This window comes from Mustelus asterias, chromosome 33 (assembly GCF_964213995.1).
Source record: "Mustelus asterias chromosome 33, sMusAst1.hap1.1, whole genome shotgun sequence".
NCBI classification, from domain to species: domain Eukaryota; kingdom Metazoa; phylum Chordata; class Chondrichthyes; order Carcharhiniformes; family Triakidae; genus Mustelus; species Mustelus asterias.
In genome coordinates this window covers 1,781,606-1,794,986 of record NC_135833.1, presented here as the reverse complement: position 1 = coordinate 1,794,986, position 13,381 = coordinate 1,781,606, and the positions used below count along the sequence as shown (strand labels likewise).

The following is a 13,381-nucleotide window of genomic DNA, read 5'->3' as shown; positions in this document are numbered from 1 at the left end:
TTACGAGTGGAGTCCCTTCAAAAGTGCCATTCTGATTAGGTGCACACTCGAAGCACGGTGCCACAGTGGGTTAGCACTGCGGCCTCACAGCGCCAGGGACCCGGGTTCGATTCCCGGCTCAGGTCACTGTCTGTGCGGAGTTTGCACGTTCTCCACCCGGTGTCTGTGTGGGTTTCCTCCGGGTGCTCCGGTTTCCTCCCACATTCTGAAAACTGTGCAGGTTAGGTGGATTGGCCATGCTAAATTGCCTCTTCGTGTCCAAAGATGTGTAGGTTAGGTGGATTGGCCATGCTAAATTGCCCCTTAGTGTCCAAAGATGTGTAGGTTAGATGGATTGGCCATGCTAAATTGCCCCTCAGTGTCCAAAGATGTGTAGCTTAGATGGATTGGCCATGCGAAATTGCCTCTTCGTGTCCAAAGATGTGTAGGTTAGGTGGATTGACCATGCTAAATTGCCTCTTAGTGTCCAAAGATGTGTAGGTTAGATGGATTGGCCATGCTAAATTGCCTCTTCGTGTCCAAAGATGTGTAGGTTAGGTGGATTGGCCATGCTAAATTGCCTCTTAGTGTCCAAAGATGTGTAGGTTAGATGGATTGGCCATGCTAAATTGCCTCTTCGTGTCCAAAGATGTGTAGGTTTGGTGGATTGGCCATGCTAAATTGCCTCTTAGTGTCCAAAGATGTGTAGGTTAGGTGGATTGGCCATGCGACATTCTCCCTCAGTGTAACTCGAACAGGTGCCGGAGTGTGGTGACTCGGGGATTTTCACAGCAATTGCAAGAGACCAGAAGTTTGTTGAAGGAGTGTAGAGGGAGCTTTACTCTGTATATAGCTCTGTGCTGTACCTGTCCTGGGAGTGTTTGATGGGGGACAGTGTAGATGGAGCTTTACTCTGTATCTAACCCCGTGCTGTACCTGCCCTGGGAGTGTTTGTTGGGGGACAGTGTAGAGGGAGCTTTACTCTGTATCTAACCCCGTGCTGTACCTGTCCTGGGAGTGTTTGATGGGGGACAGTGTAGAGGGAGCTTTACTCTGTATCTAACCCCGTGCTGTACCTGTCCTGGGAGTGTTTGATGGGGGACAGTGTAGAGGGAGCTTTACTCTGTATCTAACCCTGTGCTGTACCTGTCCTGGGACACGAAGAGGCAATTTAGCATGGCCAATCCATCTAACCTACACATCTTTGGACACTAAGGGGCAATTTAGCATGGCCAATCCACCTAACCAGTACACCTTTGGACACTAAGGGGGAATTTAGCATGGCCAATCCACCTCACCTGCACATCTTTGGACAGTAAGCGGCAATTTAGCATGGCTAATCCCCCTAACCTGCACATCTTTGGACACTAAGGGGCAATTTAGCATGGCCAATCCATCTAACCCGCACATAGTGGACAGTGAAGAAAGTTATCTCCAATTGCAACGGGATCTTGATCAATTGGGCCAGTGGGCTGGCGAATGGCAGATGGAGTTTAATTTAGACAAATGCGAGGTGATGCATTTTGGTAGATTGAACCAGGGCAGGACTTACTCAGTTAATGGTAGGGCGTTGGGGAGAGTTACAGAACAAAGAGATCTGGGGGTACATGTTCATAGCTCCTTGAAAGTGGAGTCACAGGTGGACAGAGTGGTGAAGAAGGCATTCGGCATGCTTGGTTTCATCGGTCATAACATTGAATACAGGAGTTGGGACGTCTTGTTGAAGTTGTACAAGACATTGGTAAGGCCACACTTGGAATACTGTGTGCAATTCTGGTCACCCTATTATAGAAAGGATATTATTAAACTAGAAAGAGCGCAGAAAAGATTTATTAGGATGCTACTGGGACTTAATGGATTGAGTTATAAGGAGAGGCTGGATAGATTTAGACTTTTTTCTCTGGAGCGTAGGAGGCTGAAGGGTGATCTTATCGAGGTCTCTAAAATAATGAGGGACACAGATCAGCTAAATAGTCAGCATCTTTTCCCAAAGGTAGGGGAGTCTAAAACTAGAGGGCATAGGTTTAAGGTGAGAGGGGAGAGATACAAAAGGGTCCAGAGAGGCGGCATGGACAAGTTGGGCCGAAGAGCCTGTCTATGACTATGAGATAGAGTCTATGACTCTATCTTTGGACACTAAGGGGGAATTTAGCATGGGTAACCCCCTAACCCATACATCTTTGGACTGTGGGAGGAAACCCGTGGGAGAGAATGTGCAAACCTCAGCCAGACTGTCCGCCAAGGCCGGGAGTTGAACCCGGGTCCCTGGTGCTGTGAAGCAACAGTGCTAACTCACTGTGCCACTCTTCCTGCCTGATGAAGGATGTTTTTAGATTCTATACTCAATGAGCGTCAGCTCTCAAAATCTGAAACCTTTTTACAATGGGTGGTGATTTAAAAGTTACCTCTTGACCGTGCGCTATGTCAACCTCTCGCAACCTGCTTACTGGAGAGCTGGCAGTGTACAGATGTATGGTGTAAATAAAGTAACTTGGTGACGGGACTTTCGCCTCCGTGGAGATATTACAGGGGACTCGCTGGGATAAATGCATGGGGTTGTGGGGATGGGGCCCAGGTGGGGTTGTGATGGGTGCAGACTCGATGGGCCGAATGGTCTCCTTCTGCACTGTAGGGATTCTATGATTCTATGTTTATTGGCAAGGGATCAATCAACTCTTAACTGTTAGGTATGCAAGTTTGTTGCGAATGCCCTTGTAATACAAGGACAGTGCGACACATGCAATGTGGGTACATGTACTTGTGACGCCCTGGTATATAGACTTTTCTTTTACACCCATATTTATGGTTATTCCTCCCTGCTTCCAAACCCAAGACATTCATGGAACACTTGACTTTACTATGTAAGCATAACGTCCCTTACAATGTCACTGCGATCACAAGGGTACAAACAGATAGGCCATTCACCCCATCCAACTCACTCTCCCATTGTAACCTACAGATGTGCGGGTTAGGTGGATTGGCCATGCTAAATTGCCCCTTAGTGTCCAAAGATGTGTGGGTTAGGTGGATTGGCCATGCTAAATTGCCCTTTAGTGTCCAAAGATGTGCAGGTTAGGTGGATTGGCCATGCTAAATTGCCCCTTAGTTTCCAAAGATGTGCAGGTTAGGTGGATTGGCCATGCTAAATTGCTCGTTAGTGTCCAAAGATGTGCGGGTTAGGTGGATTGGCCATGCAAAATTGCCCCTTAGTGTCCAAAGATGTGCCGTTTAGGTGGATTGACCATGCTAAATTGCTCCTTAGTGTCCAAAGATGTGCGGGTTAGGTGGATTGGCCATGCTAAATTGCTCCTTAGTGTCCAAAGATGTGCAGGTTAGGTGGATTGGCCGTGCTAAATTGCTCCTTAGTGTCCAAAGATGTGCAGGTTAGGTGGATTGGCCATGCTAAATTGTCCCTTAGTGTCCAAAGATGTGTGGGTTTGATGGATTGGCCACGCTAAATTGCCCCTTAGTGTCCAAAGATGTACAGGTTAGGTGGATTGACCATGCTAAATTGTCCCTCAGTGTCCAAAGGTGTGCAGGTTAGGTGGATTGGCCATGCTAAATTGTCCCTTAGTGTCCAAGGATGTGCGGGTTAGGTGGATTGACCATGCTAAATTGTCCCTCAGTGTCCAAAGATGTGCAGGTTAGGTGGATTGGCCATGCTAAATTTCCCCTTAGTGTCCAAAGATGTGCAGGTTAGGGTGGATTGGCCATGCTAAATTGCCCCTTAGTGTCCAAAGATGTGCAGGTTAGGGAGGATTGGCCATGCTAAATTGCCCCTTAGTGTCAGGGGGATTAGCTCAGGTAACTGCGTGGGGTTATGCGGATAGGACTTGAGTTGGATTGTGGTCAGTACAAACTCGATGGGCCGAATGGCCTCTTTCTGCACTGTAGGAATTCTATGATTCTAATTAATCCTTCAGCAACTGTTAACGTTTCCTTTCGGACTTGGGTCCCACCTGGATTGTGTCCCCCATGGAAAGAGCACTCAGCAATGTTGTCGCAGTATTATGTGTGGATGCCCCCAGGGCCTTGCATAGGAGCGATGCTATCTCTGCTACCCATTGCCGCAGGCAGCTCCTGGAATTCAGCGGAGGAACAGCTATTTATTTATCCAGCAGTTTAAAACATATAAACAGTTTCAGCATCTGACCTTCTCATCAAAGCCCTGATGATTAAATAAAGATCAAAGTTAATACTCTGAAAAGATGGTGATTGGTGGAATGTGCATAAGCAGCCATGTGTTTTGCCTTTCAATTAGGGTCATACAGTCATAGAGGTTTACAGCATGGGAACAGGCCCTTCGGCCCAACTTGTCCATGCTGCCCCTTTTTTTTAACCTCTAAGCTAGTTCCAATTGCCCGTGTTTGACCCATATCCCTCTATATCCATCTTACCCATGTAACTGTCTAAACGCTTTTTAAAAGACAAAATTGTACCCGTCTCTACTACTACCTCTGGCAGCTCGTTCCAGACACTCACCACCCTCTGTGTGAAATTAATTGCCTCTCTGGACCCTTTTGTATCTCTCCCCTCTCACCTTAAACCTATGCCCTCTAGTTTTAGACTCCCCTACCTTTGGGAAAAGAAATTGACTATCTAGCTGATTTGTGCCCCTCATTATTTTATAGACCTCTATAAGATCACCCCTCAGCCTTCTGCGCTCCAGAGAAAAAAGTCCCAGTCTATCCAGCCTCTCCTTAGAACTCAAACCATCAAGTCCCGATAGCATCCTAATAAATCTTTTCTGCTCTCTGACTAGTTTAATTACCGGTGGCTTTAAAGAGATCGATCTCTTTTGTTTGTTCCATCAAGGTCTCATTTTTAGTGTGACGACACCCGTCACTCGGAATCTGGCCTCCAATTCCAGATTATGCAGACCTGGTTATTTTTTAGCTGCAGTTGGTAGCTCCAATATTGACTAAGGGGTGGAGAGTTTATATTTTGATTGTCAGATGAGGTACCAGGCAGAGCAGAGGGATGGACATGTGAAAAGATCAGTGGTCCACCTGGCCAGCTCCTGAGTTTAGAACATACTGTACATAGGTTTATCATACACAGACACACATGACACACACACACACACGACACACAACACATGCATGACACACGGCACACATGACACACACACACACGACACACACACACACGACACACACACACACACACACACACGACACACACACCACACACAACACACACACACACACACACACACCACACACACCATACACCACACACACACACCACACACGCAATGAAGTTACTGTGAAAATCCCCTAGTCACCACACTCCGGCGCCTGTTCGGGTACACTGAGGGAGAATTTAGCATGGCCAATGCACCCCAACCAGCACGTCTTTCGGACTTGTGGGAGGAAACCGGAGCAGCCGGAGGAAACCCACGCAGACTTTGCATCAGTATTCACAAAGGAGAGGGACATGTTGACTAGTATTGTCTCAGGGAGGAAGTGTTAGGTTTTTTAGGAAACATTAAGACAGACAAATCCCCAGGGCTGGATGGCATCTATCCTAGACTCCTCAGGGAGGCAAGAGATGAATTTGCTGAGCCTCTAACAGAAATCTTTGTCTCTTCACTGGACACAGGTGAGGTCCCAGAGGATTGGAGGATAGCAAATGTGGTCCCGTTATTTAAGAAGGGTAGCAAGGATAACCCGGGTAATTATAGGCCGGTGAGCTTGACATCCGTGGTAGGGAAATTGTTGGAGAAGATTCTTAGAGATAGGATATATGCGCATTTAGAACTGAATAATCTCATTAGCGATAGACAGCATGGTTTTGTATGAGGGAGGTCATGCCTCACAAATTTGGTTGAGTTTTTTGAGGAGGTGACAAAAACGATTGACGAGGGAAGGGCTGTGGATGTCGTCTATATGGATTTTTGTAAAGCGTTTGACAAGGTCCCTCATGGCAGGCTGGTGCAAAAGGTTAAATCTCACGGGATAAAAGGTGAGCTAGCTAGATGGGTGGAGAACTGGCTTAGCCATAGAAGACAGAGGGTAGCAGTGGAGGGGTCTTTTTCCAGTTGGAGGTCTGTGACTAGTGGAGTTCCGCAGGGCTCTGTACTGGGACTTCTGCTGTTTGTGATATATATAAATGATTTGGAGGAAGATGTAGCTGGTGTGATTAGTAAGTTTGCGGACGACACAAAGATTGCTGGAGTTGCGGATAGTGATGAACATTGTCAGAGAATACAGCAGGATATAGATAGACTGGAACATTGGGCGGAGAAATGGCAGATGGAATTTAATCCGGATAAATGCGAAGCGATGCATTTCGGTAGATCTAATGTAAGTGGGAGCTATACAATAAATGGCAGAACCATCAGGAGTATTGACACACAGAGGGACCTGGGTGTACAAGTCCACAGATCCTTAAAGGTGGCAGCACAGGTGGAGATGGTGGTGAAGAAGGCATGTGGCATGCTTGCCTTTATTGGACGGGACATAGAATATAAAAGTTGGCATACGATGTTGCGGCTGTATAGAACGATGGTTAGGCCACATTTGGAATACTGGTCGCCGCACTACCAGAAGGACGTGGAGGCTTTGGAGAGAGTACAGCAGAGGTTTACCAGGATGTTGCCTGGTATGGAGGGTCTTAGCTATGAGGAGCGATTGGGTAAACTGGTGTTGTTCTCCCTGGAAAGATGGAGGATGAGGGGCGACCTAATAGAGGTGTATAAAATTATGAAGGACATAGATAGGGTGAATAGTGGGAAGCTTTTTCCCAGGTCGGAGGTGATGAACACAAGGGGTCACAGGTTCAAGGTGAGGGGGGCAAGGTTCAACACAGATGTCAGGGGGACGTATTTTACACAGAGGGTGGTGGGGGCCTGGAATGCGCTGCCAAGCAAGGTGATTGAGGCGGACACGCTGGGATCGTTTGAGACTTATCTAGATAGCCACATGAACAGACTGGGAATAGAGGGATACAAACGAATGGTCTCGTTGGGCACATGAGCGGCGCAGGCTTGGAGGGCCGAAGGGCCTGTTCCTGTGCTGTATAGTTCTTTGTTCAGACACGAGGAGAAACTCCGCACAGACAGTGACCCAAGGCCGGGAATCGAACCCGGGTCTCTGGCGCTGTGAGGCAGCAGTGCTAACCACTGTGCCACCGTGATTTGTCTTAGTGCTGCAGTTTGGTATGTAGGTGCCTTCGGGACATGGAAGTATCGTGAGGGGAAATATAAAGAACGCCTTCTTCGGCCGATATCATGTGCTATCCAGTAGCTGGCTACAGGGCAGCAAGAACTGGGAAAGAGCCGGTGGTGTGTATCATATTGAGAAGAGGAATTTCCAAATTTACTGCTGTTTATTTCTCTGGGTTCGACCCAAAGACTGACATTGCTGTTGAGAGCAGCACTAAGAGCATTTTGCATCAGTGGAGATGGTTTTTTCTTTAACTTTTGTTTATTCATTAGTGTTACAAGTAGGCTTACATTAACACTGTAATGAAGTTACTGTGAAAATCCCCCAGTTGCTGCACTCCGACGCCTGTTCGGGTTACACTGAGGGAGAATTTAGCATGGCCATACCACCCGAACCAGCACATCTTTCAGACTGTGGGAGGAAACCGGAGCACCCGGAGGGAAACCCACGCAGACACGGGGGGGAGAACATGCAAACTCCACACAGACAGTGACCCAAGCCGGGAATCGAACCCGGGTCCCTGGCGCTGTGAGACAGCAGCGCTAACCCACTGTGCCACCGTGCCACCCTATTAGTGTCACAAGTAGGCTTACATTAACACTGCAATGAAGTTACTGTGAAAATCCCCTAGTCGCCACATTCCAGTGCCTGTCCGGGTTACACCGTGGGAGAATTTAGCACCTAACCAGCACGTCTTTCAGACTGTGGGATGAAACCGGAGCACCCGGAGAGAAACCCATGCAGACACGGGGAGAACGTGCAGACCCACAAGCTCTATGTGGAGTTTGCGTGTTCTCCCCGTGTCTGCATGGGTTTCCTCCGGGTGCTCCGGACACAGACGCAGACACAGGGAGGATGTGCAAACTCCACAAAGAGCTTGGGAGTCTGCACATTCTCCCCGTGTCTGCGTGGGTTTCCTCCAGGTGCTCCAGTTTCCCCCCACTGTCCAAAGCTGTGCAGGTTAGGTGGATTGGCCGTGCTAAATTGCCCCTTCGTGTCAGGTGGATTAGCAGGGTAATTATATGTGGTTACGGGAATTGGGCCTGGGTAGGATTGTGGTCGGTAGAGTCTGGATGGGCCGAATGGCCTACTTCAGTACCGTACGGGTTCTATGATTCATTTATCAGTCACAAGTAGGCTTACATTAACACTGCAATGAAGTTACTGTGAAAATCCCCCTAGTCGCCACACTCCGGCGCCTGTTCGGGTTACACTGAGGGGCAATTTAGCACCCTAACCCGCACGTCTTTCAGACTGTGGGTTGAAACCGGAGCACCCGGAGGAAACCCACGCAGACACGGGGGGAGAACGTGCAGACTCCGCACAGACAGTGACCCAAGCCGGGAATTGAACCCGGGCCCCTGGCGCGGTGAGGCAGCAGTGCTAACCCACTGTGCCATCGTGCCACCGTGGGTGCTCGGAGTAAAGTTGTGCAGATGGATAATAAGCAACAGCTCAGAATCATTGATCCACAGTTTGGGTCAACTTCGGAAACCTATTGGATGTTGGAAAGGTGCGAGGCAATCTTGTGTTGGAAAGTGGACAGGCTGATTTGATTTGATTTGATTTATTATTGTCACGTGTATTAACATAAAGTGAAAAATATTGTTTCTTGCGCGCTATACAGACAAAGCATACCATTCACAGAGAAGGAAAGGAGATGGTGCGGAATGTAGTGTTACAGTCATAGCTAGGGTGTAGAGAAAGATCAACTTAATGCGAGGTAGGTCCATTCAAAAGTCTGACGGCAGCAGGGAAGAAGCTGTTCTTGAGTCGGTCGGTACGTGACCTCAGACTTTTGTATCTTTTGCCCGACGGAAGAAGGTGGAAGAGAGAATGTCCGGGGTGCGTGGGGGGGGGGTCATTAATTATGCTGGCTGCTTTTCCCTAAGGCAGCGGGAAGTGTTGACGGAGTTAGATGAAGATCAAATGAGGATATTTTCGACAACAGAGGGAACCAAAATCAATGTGTCGAGTGTCAGAAATTGTAAACCCGTAAGGGAAACAGATGCTCGCTGTACTGTGCTTGACATCAAATGAGTGAGTGCAGATACAAACATAGAAACATAGAAAAACTACAGCACAAAAACAGGCCCTTTCGGCCCCACAAGTTATGCCGAACATATCCCTACCTTTTAGGCCTACCTATAACCCTCCATCCTATTAGATCCCATGTACTCATCCAGGAGTCTCTTAAAAGACCCTATTGAGTTTGCCTCCACCACTACTGACGGCAGCCGATTCCACTCGCCCACCACCCTCTGTGTGAAAAACCTCCCCCTAACATTTCCCCTGTACCTACACCCCCAGTACCTTAAACCTGTGCCCTCTCGTAGCAGCCATTTCCACCCTGGGAAAAAGCCTCTGAGAGTCCACCCGATCTATGCCTCTCAACATCTTATATACCTCTATGAGGTCTCCTCTCATCCTAGGTCTCTCCCCAGGAGAAAAGACCGAGCTCCCTCAGCCGATCCCCATAAGGCATGCCACTCAATCCAGGCAACATCCTTGTAAATATATTGAACATGAGTTCAGGAGCATGAAATCATATTTTCCCTGCTGCTTTTTCCCGAGTCAGTGGATGGGAGGCTGGGTTTGCGTGATGGACTGGGCTACATTCACGACCCTTTTGTAGTTCCTAGTGGTCTTGGGCAGAGCAGGAGCCCCATACCAAGCTGTGATACATCCGGAAAGAATACTTTCTATGGTGCATCTGTAAAAGTTGGTGAGAGTCGTAGCGGACATGCCAAATTTCCTGAAGTGTTAGTTTGGGGGCTTTTTCAGATGACTGATTGAGTCTCTGAAAGACGTCGCTGCCTCATTGATAATACAGTCATGCCGAGGCTGCCAGCACTTTGTCATAGATGTGGGCACATTTGCCTTCAGAGCCAGAGAGCACCACCTACTGAGGTGAGGTTGTTTCCTGGCCTGCAGCAGCAAGTGGCCAGAGGATGCAAAGCTTAGTGTGTAGAATCCCAATGATTCCCGTTCACCCTCAGTTGGACCCAGATCCCTTTCCGTTCACTCCCATTGTGCAGGATTTCTATGGAGCAACCAGCCTTTTCTCTCACTGTAAAGAACTCTGGTGCCAGCCTGATGATTCTATGATTGCATTCACTTTTGTGAATGGCACGCCAAAAGGAAGTTACGATGGGACTTTACAAACAAAGCCCTGCGTGGTCAGTATTGTGTCCGATTCCGGGCGCCGCGCTTGAGGAAGGATGTGAGGGCTTCAGAGAGGGTGCGGGGAAAGAGTTCGCAGAACGGTGCCAGTGTCGAGGACAGATTGGAGAAGCCGGGGTTGCCTTCCTTAGAGAAGAGGCGGTTTGGGGATTGGATAGAGGAGGAGACAGGGAGAAACTGTTCCCGCTGGTCAGAGGGTCAAGAACCGGGGGACACCGATTAACGATTATTGATAGGGTGGCACAGTGGGTTAACACTGCTGCCTCACAGCGCCAGACATCCAGGTTCAATTCCGGCCTCGGTCGGTGTGGAGATTGCACTTTCTCCCACTGACTGACTCATGGAATCATAGAATCCCGACAGTGCAGAAGGAGGCCATTCGGCCCATCGAGTCTGCATCAACAACAATCCCACCCAGCCCCTATCCCCATAATCCCATGCGTTTACCCTAGCTAGTCTCCCTAACAACAAGGGGCAATTTAACATGGCCAATCCATCTAACCCACACATCTTTGGACACTAAGGGGCAATTTAGCATGGTCGATCTACCTAACCTGCACATCTTTGGACACTAAGGGGCAATTTAGCATGGTCGATCTACCTAACCCCCACATCTTTGGACAGTAAGGGGCAATTTAGCATGGCCAATCCACCTAACCTGCACATCTTTGGACACTAAGGGGCAATTTAGCATGGTCGATCTACCTAACCCCCACATCTTTGGACAGTAAGGGGCAATTTAGCGTGGCCAATCCACCTAACCCGTGCATCTTTGGAGTGTGGGAGGAAACCGGAGCACCCGGAGGAAACCCACCCAGACACGGGGAGAATGTCCAAACTCCACAGAGCTCGGAATCGAACCCGGGTCCCTGGCGCTGTGAGGCAGCAGTGCTAACCCACTTTGCCACCGTGCCTTCTCTGCGTGGGTTTCTTCCGGGTGCTCCGGTTTCCTCCTACAGTCCGAAAGATGTGCGGGTTAGGTGGATTGGTCATGCTAAATTGCCCCTTAGTGTCAGTGGGATTAGCAGGGTAAATGTGCGGGATTACGGGAATACGGCCTGGGTGGAATTGTGGTCGGTACAGATTCGATGGGCCGAATGGCCTCCTTCTGTACTGTAGGGATTCTGTGATTTATGATAAATGAACCACTTGATTTTGATTTGATTTGATTTATTATTGTCACATGTATTGGGATACAGTGAAAAGTATTGTTCCTTGCGCGCTATACAGACAAAGCATACCGTTCATAGAGAAGGAAAGGAGAGGGTGCAGAATGTAGTGTTACAGTCATAGCTAGGGTGTAGAGAAAGATCAACTTAATGTGAGGTCGGTCCATTCAAAAGTCTGACAGCAGCAGGGAAGAAGCTGTTCTTGAGTCGGTTGGTACGTGACCTCAGACTTTTGTATCTTTTTCCCGACGGAAGAAGGTGGAAGTGTGAATGTCCGGGGGTGCGTGGGGGTCCTTAATTATGCCGGCTGCTTTTCCCGAGGCAGCGGGAAGTGTAGACAGAGTCAATGGATGGGAGGGTGAACCAACAGAGAATTGAGGAAAATCTTTTTCACGCAGCGAATGTTTAGGATCTGGAATATATTACTGGAGAGTGTGGTGGAGACAGGTTCAATTGTTGCCTTCCAAAGGGAACTGGATAGAGGCTACAGGGAAAGGGACTAGCTGTGTTGCTGTTGTAGAGAATTAGCATGAACATGACGGGCCAAATGGCCTCCTTCTGAGCTGTAACCACTCTGCGATTCTGTGTAATCATATCCATTACCACCTACTATTTAGAGAACAGCTTTATAGAACCTTAGTTAGGCCGCACTTGGAATATAGTGTTCAATTCTGGTCGCCACACTACCAGAAGGATGTGGAGGCTTTGGAGAGGGTACAGAAAAGATTTACCAGGATGTTGCCTGGTATGGAGGGCATTAGCTATGAGGAGGGGTTGGAGAAACTTGGTTTGTTCTCACTGGAACGATGGAGGTTGAGGGGCGACCTGATAGAAGTCTACAAGATTATGAGGGGCATGGACAGAGTGGATAGTCAGAAGCTTTTTCCCAGGGTGGAAGAGTCAATTACTCGGGGGCACAGGTTTAAGGTGCGAGGGGCAAGGATTAATGGAGATGTATGAGGCAAGTTTTTTTACACAGAGAGTGGTGGAACTCGCTGCCGGGGGAGGTAGTGGAAGCAGATATGATAGTGACTTTTAAGGGGCGTCTGGACAAATACATGAATGAGATGGGAATAGAGGGATATGGTCCCCGGAAGGGTAGGGGGTTGTAGTTAAGTCGGGCAGCATGGTCGGTGCAGGCTTGGAGGGCCGAAGGGCCTGTTCCTGTGCTGGAATTTTCTTTGTTCTAAACAGGCCATCTGTTCGAAGGGAATCAGGGGTTATGGGGAAAAGGCAGGAGAATGGGGATGAGAAAAAAATCAGCCATGATTGAATGGCGGAGCAGACTCGATGGGCCGAGTGGCCTCATTCTGCTCCTATGTCTTATGGTCTGTTCTCATTGCTGCAGTGTATCATATATCTTTTTGTTCAATTGTTTCCTGTTGTTCCAGTTCAGCTTCTCCAGCCTACTTAATTAATCAATTGGTGCCACATAACTTTAATTATACTTACAGTGTGGAAATTCTCTTCCAATCGTAGTCTCAATTCTAGTCATTGCTTGTCTGTATAGCGCGCAAGAAACAAGACTTTTCACTGTATCCCAATACACGTGACAATAATAAATCAAAATCATTCAGTGTTAATGTTTTTGATTAGATTTGATTTATTATTGTCACATGTATTAACATACAGTGAAAAGTATTGTTTCTTGCGCGCTATACAGACAAAGCATACCGTTCATAGAGAAGGAAAGGAGAGAGTGCAGAATGTAGTGTTACAGTCATAGCTAGGGTGTAGAGAAAGATCAACTTAGTGCGAGGTAGGTCCATTCAAACGTCTGACGGCAGCAGGGAAGAAGCTGTTCTTGAGTTGGTTGATTTTATTTATTATTGTCATATGTCTTGGTATACAGTGAAAAGTATTGTTTCTTGTGCACTATAT

At 48.0% G+C, this 13,381-nt stretch overlaps 1 protein-coding gene across 2 annotated transcripts in view; it reads left to right on the top strand.

Moving 5' to 3' along the window:
- sptbn2 (spectrin, beta, non-erythrocytic 2) overlaps positions 1-13,381 on the top strand; it is a 249,750-nt gene that overhangs the window by 88,444 nt on the left and 147,925 nt on the right. The window lies entirely within an intron of this gene.